At 46.4% G+C, this 14,078-nt stretch overlaps 1 long non-coding RNA gene across 2 annotated transcripts; it reads right to left on the bottom strand.

Moving 5' to 3' along the window:
* Positions 1 to 9,245: 9,245 nt before the first annotated feature.
* On the bottom strand, positions 9,246 to 12,177 carry LOC119352098. 2 transcript variants are annotated; one of them, XR_005170114.1, is made up of 5 exons: positions 11,807 to 12,177; positions 11,412 to 11,498; positions 11,097 to 11,138; positions 10,706 to 10,829; positions 9,246 to 10,604 (listed from the first exon to the last, which is right to left on the bottom strand). It is a non-coding gene; the product is annotated as an uncharacterized LOC119352098 (long non-coding RNA). The 2 variants fall into 2 exon arrangements; XR_005170113.1 differs by lacking the exon at positions 11,097 to 11,138.
* Between the last annotated feature and the right edge of the window lie 1,901 nt (positions 12,178 to 14,078).

Consider the following 14,078-nt stretch of genomic DNA (forward strand, 5'->3'; position numbering starts at 1 on the left):
GTTGATATACGGAGTATTTGGTAGCAGATCTTTTTTTTTTTTTTTTGACATGGCTTCACCTTCACGAAAGAAGTCGTCGTCGAGGCGGCGAGATCGCATCAGCAGCCTCCCCGACGGCGTGCTGGGCCACGTCCTCTCCTACCTCCCCAACAAGGAAGCCGGCCGTGCGGCCATGCTTGACCGCCGGTGGCGTGACATCTTCTGCAGCGTGCACACCATCTCCTTCGAGGAGGAAGAGGGCGAACGGCAACAGGACTGGTACACCTACTTCGTCGAGGCCAAGGAGCAGAGGAGCTGCAACAGTGTACTCATCAACCATGTTAGCGCCGCGCTCCTCCTCCGCCGCCGCCGGTACGATGGCACCGGCCTCCCCGTGCCGCTGCGCAGCCTCCGCTTCGCCTTCGACAACTACAACAATTGGGACAAGGTCGCGGTCGACCAGTGGCTCTTCGACGTGCTGCGTCACGCCGAGAAGGAGCTCCACCTCGACCTTCGCTTCCTCATGGGCCCGACCTGCAAACGCGGCACTGGCAACAGCCGCTACAAGGACGAGTCGAGCTTTCATAAGGACTGGGGGTACTTCCTTCCCAGAAGGCTCTACTCCTGCACCGCCATACGAACGCTATCCCTTGGCCATTGCAAACTGAATCTACCGGAGACCATCAACTTGCCTTTCCTCCAAGCGCTGCGTCTGACAGGCATCCTCGGCGACGACTCGGGACAAACCATCCAAAAACTCATCTGGGGCTGTCCCTGCCTCGCCGACCTGACGCTAGAAGCCAACAATCGTCTCAAAAAGGTCTTTGTTCTCGACAAACGCCTCCGAAGGTTCGCTCTACGCTGCTGCCACAACTTGACGAAAGTAAGCATCGACGCTTCGGAGCTGAGGTCTCTGGACTACAGCGGCGCCGTGCCTGAGAAATCCCTCCTCTCTTTGCACGGCTCTCCGGCAATATCCTCATGCACCATCGACTTTTGCAAGGCCACACCCATGGAGCCGGAGTTCATACTGTTCAGAAGGTTTCTCCAAAAAGTCTCACCCTCGAAGCACCTGTGTCTGCACCATCGAGGCTTGGACACTCAATTCTTCAGGGCGTTCCCCTCGTTTGCTAGCCTGACGCAGCTCGAGCTACATGGCCCCATCCGAAGTAGTGAGACAGTTGATGCGGTCCGGAGGGTACTGGAGCAGACGCCGAACCTCGAGGTTCTGTCGCTCAACATGGGAAGACAAAAGGATGAAGAGGAAGAGAAAGAGGAAGAGGAAGTGGAAGAGGAAGAGGAAGAGGATGATGATGATCAGGAACTGTACCATCAGTCCTTGGATGATGATGATGATGATGATGATGATGATGAGGAGGAGGAGGAGGAGGCCATGTACCCGGGGCGGTTCAACAGAAGAGGCGTAGATGATGATCAGGAGCGGTACCATCAGTCCTTGGATGGTCTTGTGGAGCTCAGAGTTCCCAGCCGGTCGAGTTTTTCCTTGCGGTGCTTGCGCCATGGAGTGAAGGAGATCAACATGGTTAACTATCGGTGTGATGTGCAGCATAGGGTGCTGGCCAGCCTGCTGTTCCGCAATGCGCTTGTGCTTGAAAGGAAGCGTGTCATGTTTGTGAAGAAGGTGCCGTCCGAGTTGCAGGCTGAGCTCATGAAGGAGATCGAGAGCTGGGTACGTAGTGGCCAAACCAGAAAAGAGATTCATGTGATGAGTTAGTTGTCTTCCGTGAGGCAATCTCAGAGTAATTTACCCATAGATGTCATGTTATTTTCTTCTTTGTTCCTTTTTTTGCGAGGGATGTCATGTTATCTTTGGGAAATTCATGTCTTGAATTTAGTAGAAGCGAGAGAGAGACTCCTGGTCAGCACTGTTACTAAAACAAAAACACTCCTGGTCATGGTTTGGATTATCTTCACCGAGTAGTATTTTTAGGGTTAACTGGGAGTTGCCAATATAAGTTTTGGTTTACTAATTCTTAGTTGTCTGAAAATTTCGCAGTTCTCTAACGATGTGGGCGAGTCAATCCAGTGCCCAGTTCTCAAACATTACATGTCTTTGCACTAGATGAGCAAAAGCATTACAACATTATGGACATTTTTTGGTTGTGTAGATCAAACTTGTACAGTATTTCTCAAAAGAAAATTTGTACAATCAACTGAGAAACGAGATTTTGTCTCGGACGGTTTTACATTTTTTGCACTGGATACACAAAGTTCTTTTAGTTAATTCCATTTTTACCACTTAGTTTTACATTTTTGACAGGATCTACCCAACTTGAGAAAAATTCCTTCATTTAACCAATCTTTTTCAGTTTTACCCAATTTTTTGGCATTCTATTTCTCACCACATCCATATGTCTCGATTTCTCATGATCTCTTTGGCTTCCCATTTCAAGTGATGTGAGATCCATCTTTTTGAAACCTAGTTCTACTTTTTCATTGCCAACTGCAGAATCGGAAAACTATAGCATTATAAAAAGAAGTTAACATGGGAGAGTCAACATGATAATCAAAGTTGTACTAAAACCACGACAATTAATATGGATAGGAGGGAGTAATAAATCATATAGCCATTAGCATTTGTGCAACATATTTCTGACTACAAGATACAAATATATCCAGAGACGGCTGTAGTAAAAAAAACCTTTTTAGGTTTCAAAAGTTGCATGGTGACCTATATTGAACAACATAGAAGCACCACGAGTGAAAATAATACAAGTACACAATGCATTTGCTAGCTGCACCAGGAACAATTCCAACATATACTATTGAACTATTTTTATTATCTTGGAACTGCCCTAGCGTGATTTCTTCCTTACTAAAGTATCAATTTCAATACATATGTAAGAGCATCTCCAACAGCCGCCCCAAAAGAGGCGCGCGGGGTAAACCGAGTTTTTAGAGCGCGCGGGACGTTTCGGCGCGCTCCAACGGTGGCGGGAAACTTGCGCGCGCGGGAAAAGGCGGCAGCTCGTGCGCTATTTGTGGCACACCGCTTCCAGCGCGCCTTTAAATTGCGGCGCTCGCCACGCGCCTATTCCACACACTTCCTCTTCCGCTGCCACGCGCGCCTCCATCGCTTCCTCGTTGCTTCCGCTGCCACACGCGCCTCCACCGCTCCAGCGCCCCGCCACCGCCGCGCCACCATGCCGCCGCGCCGCCGAGGAGTGTCGGGCTACCGCGGCGTCCTCCAGCGCCCCAACGGCGGGTACTACTTCGAGATACGGTCCGGCGAACTCCGGCTCGGCCTCGGCACCTTCGAGACGGCGCACGAGGCTGCCCGCACGTACGATGCGGCGGCATGGCGCCTAGGCAGGCCGCGCCCGCAGATGAACTTCCATGACATGGACACGCTCTAGCAGGCGCTGGACGTCGCCCCGCCGCCTCGTCATAACACGGCACAAGACCGTGCGGAGCATGCTGAGCGGCAGCGTCGCCTCCTCGTCGCCCAGGAGGACGAGCGGGTCATGGCGGAGTGGCGCCGGCGCCACCCGGAGGACGTCACCTACGAGCAAACCTACTGGGCAAGGCGCTGCGAGCAGGAGACGCAAAGGCGCCGCGATGAGCGGTTGGACATGCATCGGCAGAAGGCCCTGGCGATATCGCAGTGCGATATCGTTCAGAATGGTGGGCAGACGATCTTTACGTCTGATGATGATCGTTGGGAGGACATGTGGCTCGATACCTCGGACCAGACGAGCGAGGATGGCGATGATGATGATGGTGACGACGACTGGGAGTAGGCTGTAGTTGCACTATCTACTAGTTTTATGTCGTTGCGCCGTAGTTTTTTTATCTATCTATGCTATGGAACCATATAAAATATCTATGTATCGTTTTTTTATCTATGAATTTTATTTACCATTTTAAAGATGTACGCAATGTTTAGCGCGCGCTGCATTTTAGCGCAGCCGCTGGAGCTACGCGCGCGCTCAATTTTGACGCGGCTGCTGGCCACGCCAAACCAGGCGAACGGCGCGCTGCAAATGAGTTTTTAATGCGCAGCGTGTTGCGCGGCTGTTGGAGATGCTCTAATGATGTTTCATTGTAGCTGTAAATGAATAGAGGTTTTAGTTGCAATCACTGTAACAAGAAATTGAACAAGGAAACTTTACTGTCAGCAAGAACGGAGCTCTAAGATGTCACATGAGACAAGCATCAAGCTTCAAGTTTGCCAAATAAAATCATCTAAGTGGCATGCCACGTAAGCACCTACTCCCTCTGTTCCTAAATATAAGTCTTCTACAGATGTATGTAAACATATTTTAGAGTATAGATTCACTCATTTTGCTTTATATATAGTCACTTATTGGAATCTCTAAAAAGACTTATATTTGAGAACGGAGGGAGTACTTGTTCGAGCATCTCTAGAAGACCCCTTAGCCGTCCTCCCCGAGCCTTGCTGACCTCATCATCATCATCTATGTGAGCTCCGGTCCTCCCCCTCTCTCTCGTGCCCTCTGACGCTCTTGCACGATGATGGCATACGACAACGGCAAACTGCAGCAAGCCGCCCGGTTCAGCCCGAGCCAGAGTGCTGCCGGGCCGGTCCTGAATACTTCAGCCGTTAGTCCGGTCCCGAGATGTCGTGCTCGCGGACTGTGTAAAGGCCATTTTGACTGGCATCCGAACACAGGAAATCACCATTGGCGAGGTACTCCGCAAGCTGCTTGATCTCAAATTTGATATGGGTTATAGACATGTTTTTTTTGCAACGCACAAGTATATTTTGCTAATGTTAGAAGGATTAAATTTCTTTCTCCATTTCATCATCCTTCGCCCATCCATTTGCTCGATTTTGGCAACATGGATTGGGCGATAGGGACGAGTGAGGATTTCTTTCTCCTGTTGCAACACACGGGCACATTTATTAGTAGAAAAATAAAGTAAATTTAACCAAATATTCAAGGAAATGATGGTATCTTATACCCCAGTGTTACTAAAAGAACCCTAACTCCCCACTCCTAATTTTACATTTCTGAAGTGCAATCACAAGTTTTGCTATCATCTATTTACAGTTACTCTGGTATGGTGATTCCACCGCCAGGATCGAAGCTCCTTTGCAACCTTACGCTTACTTTGGGAACATCCAGCCGTTAAGGTAACAGAGAATTCCTCCAAAGCCGCAGCCTTTGAAAGTAGAAACTTTGCAAGCATCTTTTCGAGTTGCAGCCCTCTGTACATCCCAATGTTAATTCTTCTCAGTTTATCATCCAAGCAGCTGATCTGCATTGGCCAGAAACCACTATCGGTCACCTGGCTACTATAGTCGACCCCATCCTCAACGACGTTGTTCTCAAGCTCGATATCTGATTCGCTATCAGACGAGTACTCTTTTGGAGTCTCAGGAGCCATAGGAAACATCGACAGCACTTCCAAGTTCTGGGTGTGACAAAGCAAGACAGCAACTGACCGGATGTCGTGATGGTCGCGCAGGCAGCACCGGAGGCCCAACTGCCTAAGATGCTCTATGCAGGGCGCCACATGTTTGACTTTGATCAAGCTGCTATAGTAAGCCATTGATGGGCGGAAGGAAAGGTGAAGGTACGCCAGTTTGGTGCACCGTTTGATGAGCTTAGTGGCAGGAGCAAATTCTGCTGGTTCTTTTCCGGAGAGGTCTTCACAGATTTCAACTGTCAGCGCCGTGACTCCGGCATGGTTTGCAAGCTTGAAGAGCGACTTGCGAGGAAGGCCGCCTTTGTAGTGCAGCGACCGGAGGCAGGAGCTGCTCAGCTTGATGCGCGTGGCATTGTGGCAGCAGATCATGGCGAAACTCCGCAGGTGGGCGCTGGCCACCGTGATTTTCGTGAGGCTCGGGCACTCCTGCAGCGTCAGGTCAGCGAGGCGTGGGCAGTTGGAGAGCAGGTGCTGCAGCATCCCTTTGGGGTCCATGATCCTGGCGAGGCAGAGCGTCTCCAGGGACGCCATGGAGACGGTTCCGTGCACATCGAGCCTCCAGTTGACGAGGCGTAGGCGGCGAAGCGTGCGGCACCGGAATAGATGGTTCTGCGTCTTGGTATAGCCGTTCCGTTCGTAGATTTCGAAGTCCGCAGAGGCCCTCTCCGATGAGCCGTAGGGGCAGAGCCTGCGCCGGGAGAGGTGACTGTACCTGAGCTTGACGTCGATGTCCTCAGCGCCGGTGGACACGGCGGAGCCGATCCACTGGTCGAGCAGATCGCCGGACGGGTTGAGGATGTCGAGGCGGAGGGTGCGGATGGGCGCCGAGGGGGCCTTGCCGAGGATCGCCCCCGTCACCTTGTGGGCGAAGCAGACCGGGAGGTCGAGGTCCTCGCTCATATTGTGACGCCCATAATCGCCTTTGGCGGGGTCGGCGAGGTCGACTGTGGTGACGCGGGCTGGGACGTCGCGCCACCGGCGGGAGAGCGCGCTGGTGCGCACGGCCTCCTCGGACGGGAGCTGGGAGAGGATGTGCTGGATCATCTCGTCCGGGAGAGCGCTCAGGCGGTCCGCCTGCCTGCGCCGCTTCATCTTCGTCGAGGAGTCGATGGACGAGACGAGACGGGAGGCGTGCCGTGCGTGTGTGCCGAAAACTTAAGCAAACCCTCGATATTTGACGAGGAGTTTTGCAGTGGGAGGAGATTTCTGTTTAGATTTCCTTCTTTCTCTTGCATGCACGGCACCACCTATGGAAATCCTCGATATATCGCTGCTTTGGTAGGCGTCCGCTACGGATCGATCTCCTCATTAACTTGGACAAATCTCGTCGGAACGGTGGATCGACATGGCCCCACCATCACGCAAGAAGCGGTCGTCGTCGGGGCAGCGAGATCGCATCAGCGGCCTCCCCGACAGCGTGCTGGGCCACGTCCTCTCCTACCTCCCCAACAAGGAAGCCGGCCGTGCGGCCGCGCTTGGCCGCCGGTGGCGCGACATCTTCTGCAGCGTGCACACCATCTCCTTCGAGGAGGAAGAGGGCGAACGGCAACAGGACTAGTTTTCAGATTTGTTGATAAAGATGGTTATTCCCAAGAAAAATTCTTTCATCTCATACATGTAGCCAACACAAAAGCACTGACACTAAAGATGGAGTTGTGTAAAGTATTATCCAAGCATGGATTTGATGTACAAAATCTTCGAGGCCAGGGGTACGATGGGGCAAGCAACATGAGGGGAGAGTTGAATGGATTGCAAGCTCTATTCATTAAAGATTGTCCCTATGCATATTATGTTCATTGCTATGCTCATCGGTTGCAACTCTCCCTTGTTGGTGCAGCAAGAGATGTGGTTCCAATCAACTAGTAAAGTGGGCGTGCCTGTCGTCAACCTGATCACTTTACTAGATAAAGGTATCTACGAGTGGAGATATTTCGAGCAACAATTGACAACCAACTAAATGAATTGAATCTTAGGTTCAATGAGAAAGTGATGGATCTCTTATCCATTAGTGTTACATTGATTCCAAGAAATGGATTTACATCATTCAACGCTAAGGAAATATGTTCAATGGTGGAGAAATATTATCCGGCTGATTTTACACAACAAGAGAGATATGGGTTGGAGATTCAGCTCAACCATTTTGCTGCAGATGCTAAAAACAGTGGAGACTTGAAGAAGCCCATCACCATAACTTCTTTATGCCGATGCCTTGTTGAGACAGGACGAGATAGAATTTACAATTTGCTTGATAGGTTGCTTCGATTGCTTGTTACTCTCCCGGTTTCCACTGCAAGTGATGAGCGTGTTTTCTCGAGCTTGAAGATTATCAAGTCAAGGCTACGTAATCGAATGGAAGATGATTTTCTTGCAGACAGTTTGTTGCTATAAATTGAACGAGAAATTGCATCAAAAATTCCTTGTGAAGATATAATTGCTGATTTCAAAAGTAGGAAGAATAGAAGATCGTATCTTTAGTTGGCAGTAGTGCTAGTTGGTTAGCAGCAGTGCTAGTTGGTTCTGTTTATTGTCTTTTGGTCATTTGGTGTCACTACTGTTTGGTGTGGTCTGTTCTTTTGGAGCACCAAAATTTACCTATCAACAATGCTCAGGTATGTGTGAACCTGCTTGTGAACCTGCTGTATTTATGTGTAAAAGTACAATATATATATATATATATATATATATATATATATATATATATATATATATATATATATACTGAGCGTGAGCGCATAATCCTTATTCTACGCTCCGGGCAGAAAGTGCATGCAACCAACCGGCCAATCGTGCAAACGTCCTAATGCATCTGTTCCAATTGATCGTAAAACCATGTGTAAGATGTAGTAAAATATGTTAATCATGTTACCATAGAATTTTGGTCATAAAGCGATCGTAATTTCTCATGTAATATGCAGTAACATGTGGTAATCTCTTTACTACAAAAATCTGGGCAATCAATTGGTCGTAAAGCTCTATCTAACATGAAGTAAAACTTGTTAATTTATTTACTATACATGCATGAACATAAAAAAGAATCGATCGTGGAGTGATAGAATTTTCAAAAGCATGAATAGATGGGATTCAAACCGGTGACCTTACGTGGTTCCTTGATCTTCTATCCAACTATCTATGCACCTGGTTATGAAAAATTGATTTAAACACATGTTTTGCACTACGCGATGATCGGAATAAATGGTAAATTTGTAGACATAATGTAGTAATAATTAGGAAAACTGCATCGCCTCTCTAGAGTGATCGTAAAAGCATGTTCAAACCTGGTAATTGATATATCCTACGTATCGTTAAAGTTTGTATAGACTATGAGAAAACCTTAATAGCAGTGCTTGACTTTTACTACAACGAAGTTTTTTTTACCACATATTGCTTGGCTTTTACTATGCAGTAATTGGCTTACTACATATTGCTTAAGTTTTACAATACAACTGGCGGAGGTTGCTTGCCTGGTTAGCGCACAGTGGCTGGCGCGTAGAATAGGTATAATGCGCACTCGCTCACTTTAGCAGCCCTATATATATATATATATATATATGGTCCTCTAATTTTCCTTGCATATGTTCTACAACTTAGTAGTTTTTTATGCATATGATGTGTTCTTATATGAAATCGGCCCCCTCTTGAGATTTGCTCACGCTCCGCCACTGCATACACATGATAACAGTGAGCAATGCATTGCCATAACCTTGGATAATTCAGCCCTATAGAGGGGCAGTTTATATAGACTACAGTAATAGAGCATTAAAAAGTGTTCTTTATGATTTGGTAGTTATACAAAAACACAAAGTAGGCATACTTAGGAGACTGTTAATGTACATGAGTATAAGCACTGGCAATTCAGCTTTTCCTGTAGGATGAGGCTAATAGGCAATAGAAAAATCTGTAATTTAGCTACATTGAATTTCTCTCTTGAGATCACCAGTTCAACTTTTCACGACCATGGTGATGTTTCACAATCATTTGTGCCAAACAACATGGAGAGCCAATGCAGGGTTAGTCAGGCTACAACTTAATGAGCCTGCAATTGGGCAATTTGCCTTCCAAGATGGAACAAGCAGCACAAAATTATAGCAACTAAACTATGTATATATCATATTCAATTAGAAGAATTTCCTCCAGCTAGCAAAATTTCCTTTTTAATATCTACGAACATCGCCGCATATGGAGATTTATCATCTAGGTCTACCACTTCGATACATTATCAGTTGTGCAAATAGTATTTTTCTCCATCAACTTGTATTGTGCTCCTTTGTTAGCAATCGAGAAGACAATATCATGGCCGAAGTCCAACTACTAAACAGGGCATCTTGTCACTCCCAAGAACAACTATTTTTTTTCGATATCTAGCCTGGCAGCCTCAAAATTGGCATAAAGAATCACATGGATGAATATCATATACTAAAGAAATGTAGAATGTAAATCATAATAATTGATAGCCTAATAACCCTTAAAAGAACAAACTTGTTTCTAGCAAGGGTATACACATTGAAAAACTTTATATCAGGTAACTCTATATAGCACGACATCACAATATAAGGATGGTTGAATAAAGAGCCGAATAGAAAATGTCAATATTTTGTCAAAAGTACACCCTAAACTGCAGAGTGAACATAATCGATGAATTGCAGAGTGAAAACAAGTCAAAGGCTTGAAAAGTTGGGTTCTATAATTCTATAGAACAAAGTGGTAGGAAGACATAGTACAGTATGCCAACTAATGGATGACAAAAGACAAATTTAGGCAAGGTAACAATTTCAAAAGACAATATCACATTAAGGATTGTGACCTACAAAACCATCCCCAAACGTACCAATCGATGTCAGTGTGCTCGCCATTTGTACAAATAAAGCAAGGTTTGTAGTAAAATTCTGAAGAAAAAAATGCCCAGATTGGTAAAAAAATTGCTCGAACTCCATCCTTTAAAATGGCAAATTTATTTTGGTGTTCATCTGCAATAAAAGATTCTGAGCAAGATGCAATTTATCTCTGAAACTAAATAACCGTATGTAGGTACGCGTCCAATCACAAAGAACATTAACTTGTGGAATCTACATAATAAACTAAGACCAAATACCTTGTGCAAAAAAGAAAAGACAAAACGTGCAGATGATTTTGCAGATTGCGTGTTCAAGAATATAGGAAATCTAAGGGGGCTCACTTCCTTCTGTAACAGTGAATTCGTCTTCTCTGAGGAGCTGCCGAGAAAGGAATGTACGTATGGTTATACGAGCTGCAATGACGAAGATAAAAGTATTTGCTACATAAGTACTGACGTTGATACCAAGGAAATACTAACCATCAGTATGATTTTGCATCTCAATTGTGTCTTAATAATTGCCCACGTCATTTTTTCCACCATTAACAACTTTTCCAAATGTCGTATGTGGAAGCTGATGGAGCATCACGTCCATTTAGAAAAACTGTGCAAAAGAGCATGACAAAGCATTAAGAAACCCTTGCGTATATAGCATCGTGTTTAGTTCATACTTATTCCAAATTAAGTTTTACAATTTAAACCGCAATCTGCCTATGCCCGTGGTCAAAAAATGTACTTATATATAAAAAATTCTTCTAAGACATAGTATTATTGTTTACCACTGAACTACGCAAATAGTGATCTTTTAGGCTTGTAGATAGAAGACATACTTCCAATGATGTTTAATAGTAAAGAAATAAGGATTACTTACACTTGGTTATGCACGGCCAACAGGGAGATAACATGCATGCCGCTGCAGCAAATAGAAATCTAACTGCCATCAACACATCTAAAGAAGCCCACTTGAACATGAAAATCTTTTCAAATACCTAGATAATAGATAAATGCATGAACTAAGGTACGGTCATGACAATAGTTGGCAACAGGACATGGGTAGATTAAAATCAAAACTCTCTTCTTTTACGGCGACATATTGTTCTGCAATTAGCAAACCTCAAGAAGACAATCAATTGCCATCTAATGCTAAAGAACTGTACTGGACCACGGATGAGTCAGATGAACAAACCTTGAGCTCCCAAGATTTGAAATTGCCTGGATCACCCCCCTGCAGCCCCTCTCCGTTCACCAAGCGACCTGTTGAATTAGGTCTATGCTGTTACAGAAATCCAATGAAAAAACAAAAGGTGTCAAATAATATACTTGGTGACGTGGTGAGATTGTATTCAGGATGCAAAAGCTACATGATCAGCTAGCAGATTTAATTTACAAGACGCAAAGAACATTTGAGTAATTGAAACAAATTTCAAACTTGTATAACAATCCGACATTAAAGTATTCCTTATTTCTTTACTCAAACCTTGAAGTGTTGGATCATCACAATCAACATATTGGTGAGACACCATCCAAATCATCAAAGGAATCGGGAATATAACAGAGGACAGGAGATGAGAGGTGAGATACCTTACTGCTCGGGGAAGCCGCGGACAGAGGAGAGGAGGAGCAATATCAGCAAGCTTATGCCGGAGAACAGCGCCGTCGGCGAGCTCGAGGGCGGGGGCACCGGCTGCTCCTCCTCGTTCCTGGGGGAGGGGAGGCGAGCGGGAGGAGGGGACGCGCCGAGGTCGGAGGCAGAGGCGAACCAGCAACGGTGAAGGCAAAGAGGAAAGGTCGCCCATCTGCTACGGGCGAGATCCTGTCGATCACCGGATCCTCGCACACGTCGCCTCGGATCGAGGCTGGATGCCTCGCCTCCAGTCGATCCCCTCCGGCGCCGGATCACTTGCAAGCCTCGCCTCAGATTGACTCCCAGCCGCGCCGGAATCCCTCGCAAGGCTCGCTTAGGGCTGGATGGAGGAAGACCTCCGCGTCCGCGCATCCTCCGTCGATCCCTCGAAGCCCACGCGGTAGAATGGGCTGGCCGACGGCCTAGTACACCAAAGGCATTGGTTTCGGCCTCTGGAGCAGAAGCCCACAGGACAGCTGGGCCAGATTTCACGCATTGCGGGACAGATCGCTTTGGGCAGCAAATCTGACGGCCAGGAACGATCGGATCACGAAAACGAACGGCTGAAAACGCTAATCGCTGAGAGGGCTCGCTTTAGGTGCGATTATACTGTCCTTAATAATAGACTAATCGGTGATCCAAACACACATCATTTTCATAATTGTCATCGGATCCCCAATTATTTTTCTATTAAAGAAAATATAATCTCTGGACCTCCACAAAGACCAAAACATTGCAGCAATCCCCACTTTCCTGAATATATGAGCAAGTGGTTTTATAACTTCTCTCAACAATACTCGATATGGAAATCCTTTCAGTACATTATCATTTATATAATTTATTCATTGCAGCTTTTCACTCCTTATATTGCCCTCAGATTTAGCTATATTGTGTTGTCATAGTCCGTGCTATAGTGGGCAGTGGTCGACACCGGTGCACGTTTTTTCTAACTTCATCCCTGCCTCAGAGTATTCTTCTAAATCTAATAACGAGTCAGGCTTCTTCCAAGACATTAGCCACAGTAACTATGTGACTAGACGTGATGTTATACAGCCTACTGTATTTATCATACACAGGAACGTAGGTTATTTAGTTAATAATCTAACAATTTTGCTAGAGCACATCTAAATGTGCTCATTGATTTTACATGATAGATATGCAATACTTATGGCACGTCTAAATATGTTCTAGACAAACTCATAATCTAAATGTGCAGCCCGTACCTCATTTTGAGACTCGCAGTTAAGACGCACATTTAGATCATTTAAAAATAACCGATAGTGCCTATGATATTTACTTCAAGACAACTGTGTGCTGCACTGACAAAAAACAAACAAGTAGAAGCAGTAGCTATCTAGTTTGACCCGGCCAGGATGAATGCATGGCTTATCTGTAGACTTTTCTTTAGAAAGGCTTATCTGAAGACAATAGTAGCACTACCATTTAGTCCAAGCTTGTCTTAGTCTAAGTATCTGACCACGATCTAGTACAAACTAGGAAACATTTGTCCCGGCCAGGGACGCTCGATCGGGTAACGTGCACATCGAATTTGCGGCGGTCGACAGCTTACCCTGATCGATAGACGACATCTCCTCCCTCAGTCCCTTGCTCCATTTTCCACGTCCCACACGCACGATCGGTAGTACGAATTGTGTAGGTGCTGCGCCACTCGATCATATTCATAGCCACTACCGGAACAGGGCTCGATGTCGACGGCCAAAAGTATGCTGACGGCCACCGTCGGCCTATTCTAGACTATGCCGACAGCTGGCCCCAGGCCGTCGGCGTACAACGGCCGTCGGGCTATCCCAGTATACGCCAACGGCCCCCGTCGGCAAAGAACGGCCGTCGGCATAGACCAATCTACGCCTACAGCCGCCGTCGGCAAAGCTGCGGGCCCGGCAACCACGCCCGTGACAGGCGGCTAACAACGTCAGATCTATGCCGACGGCGGGGACGGGCGGCCGTTGGCATAGTTACGAACGCCACGTCATCGATCCAAAGTGCACCGGCCAAGGCCTATGTCGACGGCTGCCGTCGGCATAGATGACACGTCATTGATCCGCACCGCGCCGGCCATTTGCCCTGGCCGCAACTATGCCGTCGGCATATATATTTCTTTTTGCTTTTTTCATAGCTAGATTTTATGTTTTCTTACATATTACTATTTGACTAACTTACATATAGCATATGTTAATATAAGTATACATCATTATTTTTGGTTCTATA

Source organism: Triticum dicoccoides, chromosome 2A, assembly GCF_002162155.2.
Source record: "Triticum dicoccoides isolate Atlit2015 ecotype Zavitan chromosome 2A, WEW_v2.0, whole genome shotgun sequence".
Taxonomy (NCBI): domain Eukaryota; kingdom Viridiplantae; phylum Streptophyta; class Magnoliopsida; order Poales; family Poaceae; genus Triticum; species Triticum dicoccoides.